This window comes from Periplaneta americana, chromosome 1 (genome assembly GCF_040183065.1).
Source record: "Periplaneta americana isolate PAMFEO1 chromosome 1, P.americana_PAMFEO1_priV1, whole genome shotgun sequence".
Taxonomy (NCBI): Eukaryota; Metazoa; Arthropoda; class Insecta; order Blattodea; family Blattidae; genus Periplaneta; species Periplaneta americana.
This window is the reverse complement of record NC_091117.1, coordinates 123,656,767-123,672,771: the sequence shown is the minus strand read 5'-3', so window position 1 is coordinate 123,672,771 and position 16,005 is coordinate 123,656,767.

Below are 16,005 nucleotides of genomic sequence, written 5' to 3'. Positions count from 1 at the left end.
AGACTGCATCTTCAGAGTCCAATGCAAGGAGAACATTGTTAATAGAGTCTATATGTTCGGCATAATATTCAACTGCTTCTAGCCATGTACCCCATCTAGTTAAAATTGGCTTTGGTGGCAATGGAATTTCAGGGTACATTTCTTTCAACACGTTAACTCTACTGGGAGCTTTGAGAAATACTTTTTTCACTGATGAAATCAACAAATCTACTTTAGGGAAATTGTCTCTGACCACTTCTGCCACACGATGAAATGCATGCGCCACACAAGTAAAATGAGTCAATTTAGGATATACAACAGATAATGCTTGTCCAGCTTTGACCATATAAGGGGCAGCATCGCTAATAAAGAATAACACATTATCGTACATAATACCCTTTGGCCACAGGATACCCATAGCTTCGTTGAACAGTTTAACTATAGTTTTGTTATTGCACTTTTCTAGAACATCACAATGTAAAAGAATTCGTTCAGAATATTGTTCACTTAACAAACCGATAACTACATTACCAACAAGTCTACCTTCTTTGTCGGGAGTCTCATCAATGGAAACCCAAATTGAACTATCTTTAATTTCATCTCTTATCTTCTGTATTGTCTCATCGTAGATGGATGGAGCATACGTCTTCCTAAGTGTTGACTCATCCGGGATTGTATGTTGAGTATATTTTTCAAGGAATTCCCTGAAGACCTTATTCTTTAGTTTGTAGAGAGGAATATCAGCAGAGATGAGAGAACGGCACAGGTCGATGTTAAACTCAGATCTTACATTCGATGTTGTTGGTTGTGTTAAAAACAATTGTCTCTGCTTGGAATTTAGTTGTTTGTTGGCCTGATGTTTACTAGTTGTAATGTGTTGTTGCACCAGGAACTTTTGTGTAGATGATACTGCACACTGACACAAATTACAAAATAATATTTTATTGTCAGTTGATAAACCATCTTCTTTAAATTCTGAAATGTAACTTGTTAGTTTTGATTTTAAATTGACTGAATGACGTACTTTTGGCATATTTACCGTCTTTATAGTATGATTTACAAAACTGAACCTATGTGTACTCTGACTGGCATTTAACTGTTGAGCTGCACAACTGAAGTCTGTTAAAAATTTTAAATTAAATTAATACAGTTTTGTAACTTACTTTCCCATTGTTGATAGGACTGCTAATTTTCAAATAACTCTGATGTTAAAGGGATTACTGAACATGTGTTTAAATCTCTATTGTTGAAATGTATTTTTAAAAGTTAATGGAATTTTGTTTTGTTTTATTGTTAAACCTAATATAATATGGACTGTTTTATATGAAATATGGAAAATATATGGAAATTAACGAAAATATGTACTAAACTCTAAAATATGGAAAAATATGGAAAATAAAAGTAGGATTTTTCAACCCTACACATTGTGAAACATAAAGATAATGCAAAATATAAATTATATTAGCTTTATAAGTAAATATGTATTTAAATATAAATCCTTTCCCTGCTGATGATATTATGACAATGTTGACGATATTATGACAATAATGCTGATGATACTGTATAAGATTAATGTTGAAGAAATTATGACAATAATTCTGACGATATTGTGACATTAATGTTGACGATATTATGACAATAATGCTGACGATATTATGACAATAATGCTGACGATATTACGAGATTAATGTTGACGATATTATGACAATAATGTTGACGATATTATGAGATTAATTTTGACGATATTATGACAATAATGCTGACGATATTATGACATTAATGTTGACGATATTATGACAATAATGTTGATGATACTGTATTGAAGAAATTATGACAATAATTCTGACGATATTATGATATTAATGTTACGATATTATGATATTAATGTTGATGGTATTATGAGATTTATGTTGACGATATTATGACAATAATGCTAACGATATTATGACATTAATGTTGACGATATTATGATATTAATGTTGATGGTATTATGTGATTAATGTTGACGATATTATGACAATAATGCTGACGATATTATGAGATTAATGTTGATGATATGACAATAATGCTGACGATATTATGAAATTAATGTTGACGATATTATGACAATAATGTTGACGATATTATGAGATTAATTTTGACGATATTATGACAATAATGCTGACGATATTATGATATTAATGTTGACGATATTATGACAATAATGCTGATGATACTGTATTGAAGAAATTATGACAATAATTCTGGCGATATTATGACATTAATGTTGACGATATTATGATATTAATGTTGATGGTATTATGAGATTTATGTTGACGATATTATGACAATAATGCTGACGATATTATGGCAATAATGCTGACGATATTATGAGATTAATGTTGATGATATTATGACAATAATGGTGACGATATTATGAAATTAATATTGACGATATTATGACAATAATGCTGACGATATTATGAGATTAATGTTGACGATATTATGACAATAATTCTGACGATTTTATGACATTAATGTTGACGATATTATGACATTAATGTTGGTGGTATTATGAGATTAATGTTGACGATATTATGACAATAATGCTGACGATGTCATGAGATTAATGTTGACGATATTATAACAATAATGCTGACGATATTATGAAATTAATGTTGACGATATGACAATAATGCTGACGATATTATGACATTAATGTTGACGATATTATGAAATTAATGTTGACGATATTATGACAATAATGCTGACGATATTATGACATTAATGTTGACGATATTATGACAATGTTGACGATATAACATTAATGTTGGTGGTATTATGAGATTAATGTTGACGATATTATGACAATAATGCTGACGATGTCATGAGATTAATGTTGACGATATTATGGCAATAATGCTGATGATACTGTATAAGATTAATGTCGAAGAAATTATGACAATAATTCTGACGATATTGTGACATTAATGTTGACGAATGTTGATGGTATTATGAGATTAATGTTGACGATATTATGACAATAATTCTGACGATATTATGACAATAATGCTGACGATATTACGAGATTAATGTTGACGATATTATGACAATAATGTTGACGACATTATGAGATTAATGTTGACGATATGACAATAATGCTGACGATATTATGACATTAATGTGGACGATATTACGACAATAATACTGACGATATTATGACATTAATGTTGACGATATTATGACACTAATTCTGACGATATTATGACATTAATGTTGACGATATTATGATATTAATGTTGATGGTATTATGAGATTTATATTGACGATATTATGACAATAATGCTGACGATATTATGACAATAATGCTGACGATATTATGACATTAATGTTGACGATATTATGATATTAATGTTGATGGTATTATGATATTAATGTTGATGGTATTATGATATTAATTTTGACGATATTATGATAATAATGCTGACGATATTATGAGATTAATGTTGACGATATTATGACAATAATCCTGACGATATTATGATATCAATGTTGATGGTATTTTGAGATTAATGTTGACGATATTATGACAATAATGCTGACGATATTATGAGATCAATGTTGACGATATAATGACAATAATGCTGACGATATTATGACAATAATTCTGACGATATTATGACATTAATGTTGACAATATTATGATATTAATGTTGATGGTATTATGATATTAATGTTTACGACACTGCGACTTGTAACTGAACGATGGTGCAAACCAATATTTTTAAAATAATTTATCAATTCAGCTGTTATATACTATTTAAAGAACTTAAGTGAGACTTGGAGGTCGTTTGTTTGTCTCCAATTAAAGATAGCTTTGAGTGCTATATCAACTTCGCAGTTTAAATTTCTACCAGTGTTCGAGTCTATTTAACAAACAGCAGTGCTTCGTCAACGTATGCCAGTAAACTGCATCCTTCTGGAAGGTCTTGTCCTGATAGGTCATCATACATTATTACCAAAAACCTTAAACTGCAGTACGATTCTTGAAGGCAGTCACGGGGAATACTCGTACTCTTTGACACAGTTTTGTCACTTATAGGAAGCTGTATTTTCAGATTACTTTAACGACTTTTAATTTAGACTGTATAAAATTCTGGGCATTTCTTCGCTTTTAGTTGATAAAGTATCTTTGACCACCATATATTGTCAATGTCACCGGATTTGTCTAATGAGACGAGTGAACCAATTTGTTTTTCTAGAAATGTTCCCTTAACCTATTCATTACTCTGTACAAACTGCATCTTCAGTAGACTTTTGTGACATGAAAGCAAACTGTTGATTGTTCAGCATATTGTTAGTATGTAACCAAAAGATTACTCGGTAGGAGATAAGATTTTCTGAACATTTGCCTAGAATAATGATAGGTTTGAACGAGACTACAGTGTGTGTTTCTCTTGACAGTGTGGTTTGGCTACAACGTTTACCACCGCCACTTTCCAGCAGTTGGGAAAAGTACCTAATTGCAGGCACTTGTTAAAAAGGTCCAGCACCAATGTAGGTTGACTACGTTGCACAGCTTCAACAATATTGGCGGAAAGTCTATCAATTCCTGTTTTTTTTAATGCGTGTTACTTCCACATATGTGAAAACACGTCATCTGATGTACATATATAGCATAGTTTGAGTATCAGAATGGATCGATTTCTACAATAAACTTCGTGTCATCTGTAAAAACTGCTTAACTAAGACGTTTGCCGTTTGTAATGCATTTGATATGAGACCATGCTCTGCTTAAAATGTAGATTATGTTCTGTTGATGTTATTTAGTTTTTGGACAGAATTTGTATAATATTATGTTCAGGAGCAAAGTTAATTTTGTTCTGAATAGAAGTTTTTCCAAACTGTCATATTTTGCCTAGACAATTTTCGTAGTGTATTCTGCCGTAACTCTGTTAAATATCTTCTCATATTCTTCGCGGAGAAGTTGACACTTCGCTCGTTTTAATCTCCTGTGACACGCCAGAGTTGTCTTTCTGATTACTGTCAGCTCATTATTCCACCAGTAGTTTTCGCTGGTTTAAGAGAGAGTATATGAAGATATATCTCGCAGAGTCGTACAATAATATTTGTTTAATCTACTCCCAATTCATTTAAGTGTTTAAGATTATTAATATGTTGCACCCATTTATTATTAACATGCTCCAGATTTTTGCCGCAGCTTGTTCGAAATGCACTTTGCGTGTTCACTTTTATGACGGCGAGTCTGATACATAATGTCCTTTATAGTGATCTTGACCTAATTTTATTACAATGCATATGAGCGTAATTAGATAACGATGTTTTTTTTTTTTCATATAGTCAACTCGAGAACGTAAGGTAATATCACTGAGTTACATCGGCTAACATCTACAAATATTTCTGTACTACATTGGCTGTAAATAGGTGCACCACCATTGTTCACGGTACGTAGATTATGAACACAACAAAAAATAATAATAATAGGTAATTGCTTTCCACAGCCACCAGCAACCGGGCTACGTCATGCTCTGTTTTTTGTATTCATATCTCATGTAATTATTAGCGCTCTACCTTTGAGTTCTACACATATTTCATCGAGTTTCTTCAGAAATGTTCAGAGCCACAGTAAGGGTCATAGCATACAATACATACACACACGTACGCACACGCATACGCACGCACATGCGCACACACATACACGCACGCACAGGCGCACAAATGAAAAATTATATTTGTGCAAATTGCGAAAAGCTTGTGCGATATTCTAAATAATTGTACAGAAAGATAAAATTAATAAGGTTTGCAGAAACAAATATATATATATATATATATATATATATATATATATATATATATATAAAATTTGTTTCTTGGAGTTTTATTACTTTCAATCTATCTTACCACACTCTAGATATACTTATGTAAGTAAATCATTAGACGTAGGCATGTTTAGAATCAAATACTGCTGAATTTACATCACATTAAAATACATTATTTTATGGATACTCTAAACATTGAAATTCTTTACGAGTAAGCCCTTCAATATCTATTGTTAGCGGAGTGCTAACTCTTTTTACTGAAAGACGGTTTCTAATTACAGTTTTTACAAGATTCATGCAACTAAATCCTCGCTCACAATTTACAGTATGCGATGAAATTGTGTAAATCGATTAGAAGAAATTGTTTACTTAACTGCTAACTTACATGCATCGTACCAACACTTTGAAATCCATCCCTGAACATCTATTGCTCATTACTTCTTGAACATTGCCCATGCCATTAGCATTTCATGTAATTCAGATTCTCCAGAACTAATTACTTCATACAGATCTCTGATTTCATGTTCTCCATTGCCATCTTCGTTTCTGAAGTTCAATGTGGTTGTCGCATTTTCGCACATTTATATTGAAAGTTTGTTGCATTTTTAGAAGTCGAGTAGCAAAATGCGATAAATGCAACTGTGGCTTAAACCCTGGCACACACAGATGTACATATAATGGGCGAACCATAAGTAGTGGCATTAATTTCAGGGGGTTATTGTTTGAGACATTTCAAACAAAAATGTTTAATACAGTTTTGGTCGTTTTTGCTTCCTTTTCGAGATAAATGTCATTTTATGTGAAACGTTTCATAGCGTGTTTTGGGAAAGTCATTGATAGAATTTTCGATATGCTCAGACAATTTAAGAGAGCAGTGTATTATGATAATAAATGATTCAAATAATTTTGGTTTTATCCCTTAAATGTGCAGAAATTCGATCCGAGCAAATGTAACACTGTACAATTCCTTTGAAGAACGAAAAATTACATTTGTTCGGGACTCAATTTAAAGGACAAAACTAAAATTCTTCTAGTCATCTATTATCGTACTGCTTTCTTAGATTGATTGAGCATATTGGAATTAAATCAATGGCTTTCCCAAAACACGCAATTAAATTTTCACATAAAACAATTTTTATCTCGAAAAAGAAACAAAAACAAGCAAAATTGTATAGTAAATTATTTTGTTTGAAATATCTCGAAGAATTCATTCATTCATAGTGTTCTGCCCAAAGGCAGGTTTTCACTGCAAACTCAGCATTCTCCAGTCTTTTATATATCCTGCCTTCCACTTAGTCTCCGCATATTAACCATATATCTTAATCTCGTCTATCATCTGATATCTTCTTCTACCTCAAACTCTTCTCCCGTTCACCATTCCTTCCAGTGCATCCTTCTGTAGGCAGTTTCTTCTCAACAAGTGACCCAACCAATTCCTTTTCCTCTTCCTGATCAGTTTCAGCATCATTCTTTCTTCATCCACTCTTTCCAGCACAGCTTCATTTCGTATCCTATCTGTCCATTTCACACGCTCCACCCTTCTCCTTGGACATTGCTGTTCTCCTTTTCACTTCTTGGCAGCAGCTCATGTTACTGCTTACAGTACATCCCAAATATTTGAAACTGTCCATTGTCTCATTTAGAATTCGCAAGTTTACCTTCTTGACTTTACTTCCTATGACCATGGTCTTCGTCTTGTTGGAATTTATCTTCATCCCATATTGCTCACAGTTGGCATTTAGCCCCCGTAGCATATCCCTTAATATCATCTATTCTGCTAACAACACCATATCATCAGCAAATCTTATGCACTTTATTCTTCTTCCTCCTACTATCACTCCTTACATGTTCTGAAAACAGTTTTTCACGAAAGGTTACTGAACAGCCTCCTCTTTTTCCAATCCACGCCAATTTCCTTTTAGGATACCCATCAGTTTATATACATTTCTTTATTCTTCTCTAGGTATATTTCGTCGATTGTTCGTAGCAATTCAATTACATCTGCCGTACCTTTCCTCTTCCTAAAGCCAAACTACTCTTCTTCCAACTGTTTTTCCATCTTAGAATATAAACGTCGATTTAACATTCGCAGTAGAATTTTCGCTGAGTGTAATATCAGGCTCACAGTCCTGAACTCGTTACATTTCTTGGCATTATTTTTCTTCGATATTCGAAACAACGCTGTCTCCGTAAAATCTTCAGGCCAGTTGCTTTTCTCATATATGTTGTTGCATAATGACAGAATAACCCTCTGAAATTAATGCCATAACTTACGGTTCACTCTGTATATAGGTTGGAAATGAAATAACACTGCAGATTTTCAGAGCGAATATCTCATACTATACGTAAAAAAGAGTGCAATACCATATTAGTGGAAAGTCCATAGTTTTCTCTGAAATTTTTTTTTTCTACAGATGTTCAACACTCTCTTACTGGGTAACTATTGCGAGTCGGATCGTCAGTTTTATCTATATCGATAGAAAATCTAATAAATAATCGTTTATCGCTTTGGCGTACTTCAATAGCGTGGACTGCTTTCTTGTAAATTTAATTGGAAAACCACTAAAGCCCGGTTCAGACGGTGCGTGTTTCTGTGATGGATTCCAAGGTGGCTGCGCGGATGGGTAGCCTGCGTGCTCACTTGTCGGAAGTAATGCGCTCTGGTGGCTCCGTGGATGGCTAGCTTGCTGGATTTCGAGGATAGGTTCCTTGCTATTTTCCGTGATGGTTTGCAGGCTGAAACCAAAGATGATCATATAATATCACCTCTGAAACCATGTCGCCATGTTCGTTGTTTTCCAACTAAACCTGTTTTTTTTTCTATATTCTAGTTTCTAAGAAACAACAATTAAATATCGGACTTTAGCTGTTTTGCACTTATGGCTTAATTACTTTATTACGCCATTCAGTTGTTTTCCACTCAGAGTTTAGTTTCTTTTTGGCCATGAGTGCTGGGAACAGATAAAACAGCAGATGATTTTCCAATTTGAACTGTGAAAAGAGCCAGCTCCGTGTGAACAACTACCGTCACCGTAGCCAACACGGGAGCCAGCAAGTGACCACGCAGGGCAGCCATCAGCGCAGCCACCTCGGAAACCATCACAGAAACTTAGAAACTTGCACCGTCTGAACCAGGCTTAACTTGAAGCCTCTGACCAATGAGACCAGTTTGCAACATTGTAGGCAGAAAAGGAGATGTGAGGTAGTTCACTAAAGTAGACAGACCTGAGTTCGTTGACTTCTTAGATTTGAATTACGAAAAGAACGAGGCGGCGATGTTGCCAGACTTCTGAAACTTCCAACTCAATTTTCTAATTAAGTGTGCATTTACCACAAAACATAATACAGGTTTTGTGTTCATTTAAGGGTACCCTATCGTCCCTTTGAATCTGCAGAATTATTTAACTTCCACCCCATATATATTTTTACACTTATAACACAATCCAATGAATAATGTTGGGCTAATTATAAGACATCCGTGCAGTTTGTTACAACTACAGCAAGGATCCGACAGCTACTACATTGTCATTCGTGACATACTGTAGCATGTGACCCAAATTCTGCTGCGATATTTTTCTCGTATATTGATCTTGCACACAAAATAGACTTAGTAAGTAAGGCTATCGTAACGGAGAGCAGTAGAAGAGCATTGCCTCGTACCCTATGTTAAAATCGGTTGCACTTTGAAGAGAACAACCGCCAGGATCGCCACCCGTCCGCCGTAAACGAACACGAGATGGTAGTACAGTCGCTAATGCAATTCAAATGGGAGTTATGACGTGACTCCTTATGTAACAACTAGATGGCAGCATAGTAAACCTGACAAAAGTTATCGTCAAAGCCTATAAGGCCGAGCAATCTGGGTATACATGATCCAGGCTCGTACTATGCGAGTGCTGTGTATCCGACTTTCAGGAATGCGTAATAGTTAAGAGAGGCAGCACTCCCATGCACTCACGAGTGCAGTGGTGCGCTATTTTCACTTCCAATACCTCCACTCGAGAAAGGATGCTGTAAGTTGCGCAGCTCTGATCTAGAGTTCTAGAATATCAGTAGTTCTTATGTAATGGAATGTGTCTGTTAAAGTGTTTTAATAGTTGCCATTAACGAATACAGATTACAGGATCAATACCTCAAAGTAATTAGAGTTACAGAATATTAGCAAAATTTCTACTCCATAATACCACTGAATAAGGCCAAGTTATATATTCAGAAAAAAAAAAACATTATTAATTTAACGCAATAACGCTCGTAAGAATAGTCTGATTAGCTTTGGTTTATTAAATTTCCAATAAACGTGTCAAAGTAATCGTAAATAAGCGATTAAAATGAGCATTATGGTGTCAAATACCATCACTTTGAGAATTAATAGTGTTCTTATTGTATATGATTTTTTTTTTTTTGCGATTTCAAAAGTGTCCTGATTTTTAAATAAAACTATGTATTACCGTATTTACTGTCTGGGAGTGGTTTTATGTTAGATGAGTTATACGAGTCAATTCAGTCAGGCAAGTCAATTAATGAAGCGGATAAGTCAGGTGATTCACATCAGTCCGATGATTCAGGTCAGCCAAGTCAGTCGGTTAGGTGAACCACTAAGTCACACAGTGAATCTTTCATTCAGTCAGATCACTGTCATTAGCAACACGTCTATTATGTAATGCGAGGAAGTGCATAATCAGCCGATGTTATTTGCTCGTGTTCATGTAACACTTATGTATTCTTTACAGGTTTTTTCATGCCGATAGAATAAGTTTGCCTGAAGAAGAGAAACTGGATATCTCAATGTTCCACGATTTCCATTCTGTAAGTTCAATGGCAAGCAACTGCTTCCACTAATACCACCATAACCATAACCTTCGTTGTCACAACTATCACCATGATTGCCATTAACGTTATTAACGCCACCACATATGTTTGTATTTTAATCTATATTTCTGTCTGATTGCGTGTTACCCAGACTTTTAATTACTGTAGGTTTGTAGGGGTTTGAACTGAACATTACCCAGGATGTTGCTTGTATATGAGAGAATCATACGTGAAGATTTTTTAACAGAACTTCATTTCGTGATACATTATGTGCAGCGTCTGTATAGGCTGAATCTAAAGAAAAATAACTAATTACCAAGTATTTATTTAATGATAAAGGATACAGATACTGATTATAAGAAAATATAGCTGAAATATTGCAAGTTTTGAAAAATGAGTAGTGTAGCCTACTTATAATTTATTTTGATTAAAATTCGTGCTTCAATTGTTGAATAACTAATTTTTTAGCATTATCCTTTGTTGTAACATTCTAAAATAGATTAATAACGAATGACTAAAAATAAAAACGAGAATAAATGCATTAAAAGTTTCGTTGCCTGAGATGCACATAGAGAATAAGTGTAGCCAATATTGTTGTTTGTTTCCTCGTACAGTATGAACAGTAAATTTAGTATGACATTGCTCTATTGAACTCAAGTTGTTGTATTTCTATATTTGAGATACTTTGTATGAGAATGCGAATGATCTTATACTGATTTGGTTTCAATGTGGTATATTTTTATTACTTCGATTGTATGTATAAAATATAGAGGCGTTTTGGATCGATGCTAAAAATGGATTCCAAAATGTTCAATAAAAAGTCTTTTCAGCGTTTCTAATATCAAAAGTAATTTCTGTCCGTAAGTTATATCCTATTCTCCTAAATTTTAAAACAGCAAAACGCGCAACTAATATGACAAATTCTAGCGTATAACCCAATTTTACATTTTCTTCTTTCCAGTTCACTGACACTAAGCATTTTCACCCCCTATCTTATCGTCTTTAGAAGTTAAACCACAATCTAGTATATACAGTCACGAAGCTTAATACGTAGTAAATATGCATCCACAGATAGTTTCTAACCACTAGGATCTCTAATATGGCCTCATTACAGACAATGCAAAATAGTACCGGCACAGTCTATTGTTCCTAGCACCCTCACAACTCAAGCTTCGTGACTGTATATACTAGACTGTGATTAAACTATCCGGTAGTATATGTAAAATTGGGGTTGATGAGGCGAGATACACACCACATTTTCCACTTTCTAGATATCTGTGATGACGGAACAATGACAATAACAAAAACAAACAACTAACATTAGAAGAACAAATATAAATGGAGCTTGTTCGTGTAGGCTTCCGCGGCTGGTGTACATGGTGTGTGGATAAGCTTCAGTGCTTCTACCGCGTTGTCTTGGTGTTGGTGGCTGACGTTCCGACCGCTGTGTTGTGGTCATCTTCAGAGCAGTTGTTGTATTTCCTTATCCAACAACTGCTCTGAAGATGACCACAATACAGCGGTCGAAACATCAGCCACCAACACCAAGACAACGCGGTAGAAGCCCTGAAGCTTATCCACACATCATAAATGGAGCTTACTTTCTTATTGAGAAATTTATACCTTTTTACCTTGATATTATGCGTATATGTGTGTGAAGAGGGAGAACTGTGATGTTGCAAATTCAATTTCCGCATTTGCACACACAAGTTTAACATTTTTGAGATCGAGAAAGTGGCTTATTGCATGCGGTCGGTCGTTCTGTCGGTTGGCCAATCATTCTGTGTATAGTGATTTCTTCTAACCTGGTGGGTAGAATTTGTTTATATTCAGTATCTAGTCTTGTGGAAATAATGCAAAGGAAATTAAAATATTCTTTAAATTAAACATTCATGGACAATGTATGCCTAACTGTTTTCAAAAGTTTCGAGAACTATTTTGATGGTTTTTAACTCCGACAGACTGAATTTAGCAATTTCGGAACGCCCGATAAATTCATAACGCTCTTGTGCAATATTTGACAGACTGTAATCCATGAGACCAGATTTAGAGCAGCGGTGACCAAACTGGGTATAGTGTAATCAAAGACATTCATACTGTACATTGCTCTCTGCTACGCTCACGTACTGAATGTAAGCAGTGTCGGTACCATGTCTCTCTACAAACCCTCTGTGTTTATGAGCAGAAACAGAAGGTTTCGTACAGAATGGGAAGAGGACTTTATTCGCTGTTCTGTCGGAGAAAATGTAATATGTTGATTTGCTCAACGGTTCAATCAGTAGTAGTATATACAAGCGACATTACAGGGCACTGCGCTCAATACACAGGCATAACAGGTATTATTATTATTATTATTATTATTATTATTATTATTATTATTTATCTGCAAGTGTTACCATAATTCTTATATACATGCCTCAGTATATAGGTCTACATCTTTTCTTGAATGATAAAATAATTACTACGCCATATCTACATTTTAAATTTATTTTTTAATCTTTTGATGACTATTATCAGTTATTTATTATTTATTGATTTAATAATAATAATAATAATAATAATAATAATACTGATAGCTTTATCATTAGCAGCAGCAGCAGCAGCAGTAGTAGTAGTAGCAGCAGCAGCAATAATAATAATAATAATAATAATAATAATAATAATAATAATACTAATAATAATAATATTATAGAGAAACTGATTGAATATTACGTGCTGTGTAGAAATCAAACGAGCTATTAAACTCCAAGAACAGAAATCAGCCTTAAATCATCGCCAAGAAGAGAAAGGTGACATAAATAAATGTAAGGAAGCCAGCTATCTAGTGGCGAACGAAACAGCTCGTTCTCTTAAGCCTTCCAACGAAGGAGAGTTTTATAAAAGCGTAATTATTAAGGTGGCTGAAATTATTTGTCCAATGAAAGTTGTTAATTAATTTTGAAAAACTGCGCATTTCTCGACTAAATATCCAGAAGAGAATTCAGTAAATTTCTGATTGTGTTCATAAGGGCCATTTTTAAAAATTAAGAAAATTTGTATAACTTATATTTTTAATAGATTGCTGAGGACAGTACTAATGACATTACTGATACAGCAAAGCTTGCGATTTTTGTTCGCGGGGTTGATGAACTCAATGTCAGTGCACGAACAACCACTGGTTATAGCTTTCATGCCATGTACAGCTGTCAAAAAAAAAAAAAAAAAAAAAGTGGCCGCACTCGTGAACAGCGAATATTTTCAAAGCCCACTTCGGGTCGCGGCGATGTTACACGATGCATGTGCTTGTACAAGCAGTTCCGGAACTATGAAAGTGTTCCATATCTGCGCCTCGTAGACCAGCGGTAGAGTGCTTGTTTAATGATTCAAAGGTCGTGGGTTCGGGCCTTCTTCAAGTTTTCATTTTATTTTTTAATCGTTCTTTAGCGATGTAAATGATATTCAAATTGTCATTTATATCCAGTTATCGTTCTTTATGGATATCACGTTATTTATATTTTGTTATCGCTCTTTAGAGATATGAATAAAATTCAGGTCATCATTTGTATTCTGTTATCGTATTATAACGATATAAATAATAATTATCATTGTATCTCCAATGGAGGTTAGCCCTATTTTACATATGTATGTAGGGCTATAGTTTTATACACAAAAAAGATAAGCATAAAGAGAAATGGAAAAGAAAATTAAATTAGCTTACGCGATGTAAACAAAACATAAACAATCCGTAAATTAGGCATTGCGATTGCAAAACAAATATCAGGTATCAAATTGAAAGATACAAAAACATTAACAACACACATACGTAACACTTCTATAACACAAATATGCAGATTTCTGTACCATACATCATAAATTAATACACAATAGTCACACAAACACAATCAAACTATAATTACGACATTGCGACGACATCAAGCATCCCATAACTGACTCACATACATAACAAATCAAGCATCCGTTACAACACATACACTTCAACATAGTAACCACACTTTTAAAAGTTACAAATTTGGCTCCAAGAAGAATAAATAGGACACTGTTACTAATTACTATTCTTCTACAATTTCTTAAATACATCTGTAATAAATCTGTGAAATTCCGATATGAATAATATTCACGTTTTTTTATATTGTGACAGCGACGTGAGATTCGAACTCACGACCAGCGTCCCGCAAGAGAGAAGATCGCGCGGAGCACTTTGGGACGGCGCGCGGCGAGAGAGTGGAGAGGGAGTTTGCGCGCGCATCTTCTGCTTGCCTAGAGAGGCCGAGAAATCCGTCGAAGTGGAAGACTCGCGAATTCGAACTTTCGAGGCTACGTCGCTGTGGTTATAAATTACGGTCGCGAAGGAACGACAGTAGTTTTCAGTTATTCAGTCAGTGAGTAAGCCAGAGCAAGCAAGCCAGACTTGTGTGCCGGAGTTCGACTCGAGTGTGCGTCCGCATCTGCGTCAGCATCCGAAGGCCTGAGTTCGAGTGCAGTGGACCGCAGTTGGAGGGACCTGAGTTCGAGTGCAGTGGACCGCAGTTGGAGGGACCTGAGTTCGAGTACAGTGAACTGTCTCTGAAGGTCTGTGTTTCGAGATACTGTGAACTCGAGTGACTGAGATAGAAGAACTGTGAACTGAGAACTGATAGTTCTGATTTGTAAATAGTGCTTTGTAAATATTAGTTAAGATTAACAGTTCACTGTTGTTCGTACTAGTCCAAGTAAATTGTCATTGTCATCAGTGGAGTGCTATAACGAATACTGTATTGAGTGAAAATCCAATTGTTGACGAGAGCGTTTAAGGCGAATTGTAGAAAGGAATTATTGTTGTGAGGAATAAATTACATTGTTGTTACTAATAAAATTCACAATATTGTTATCGTTCTTTAGCGATTTAAATAATATTCAAGTTATGATTTATATTGTTTCCCTTCATTAGCATTATAAAACAATATTCAAGTTATTTATATTGTTATTGTTCTTTCGCAATATATTAATTAAACAAACCGATATTTATCATTTATATTCTGTTATCGTTCTTTAGTGATACTGTATAAATAATATTCAAGTTATTTATATTGTAATCGTTCTTTAGCGAGATAAATAACATAAATTTAATATTAGGTTTGGAAAAATCCAGTTGCATAATACTAGTATTAGTTTTTTCTTTTTGTATTATTACATTATACTATCTTGAACCACAATAAAATGAAAAGGAGTAACGAGGAATTGAACCTGAGACGTTGACATCTAAATTCCGACGTTCGTCCGCTGAGCTACGAGAGCAAAAGTGTGGAAACATTTTCGGAAAAATTGACCCAATCACACTCTAAGATTTTCTGATGATTCGTAGAAGCTAGTCCAGGATACGGGGGGGGGGCAAAGGCTAATTGAGATTTCCCGGTCTCTG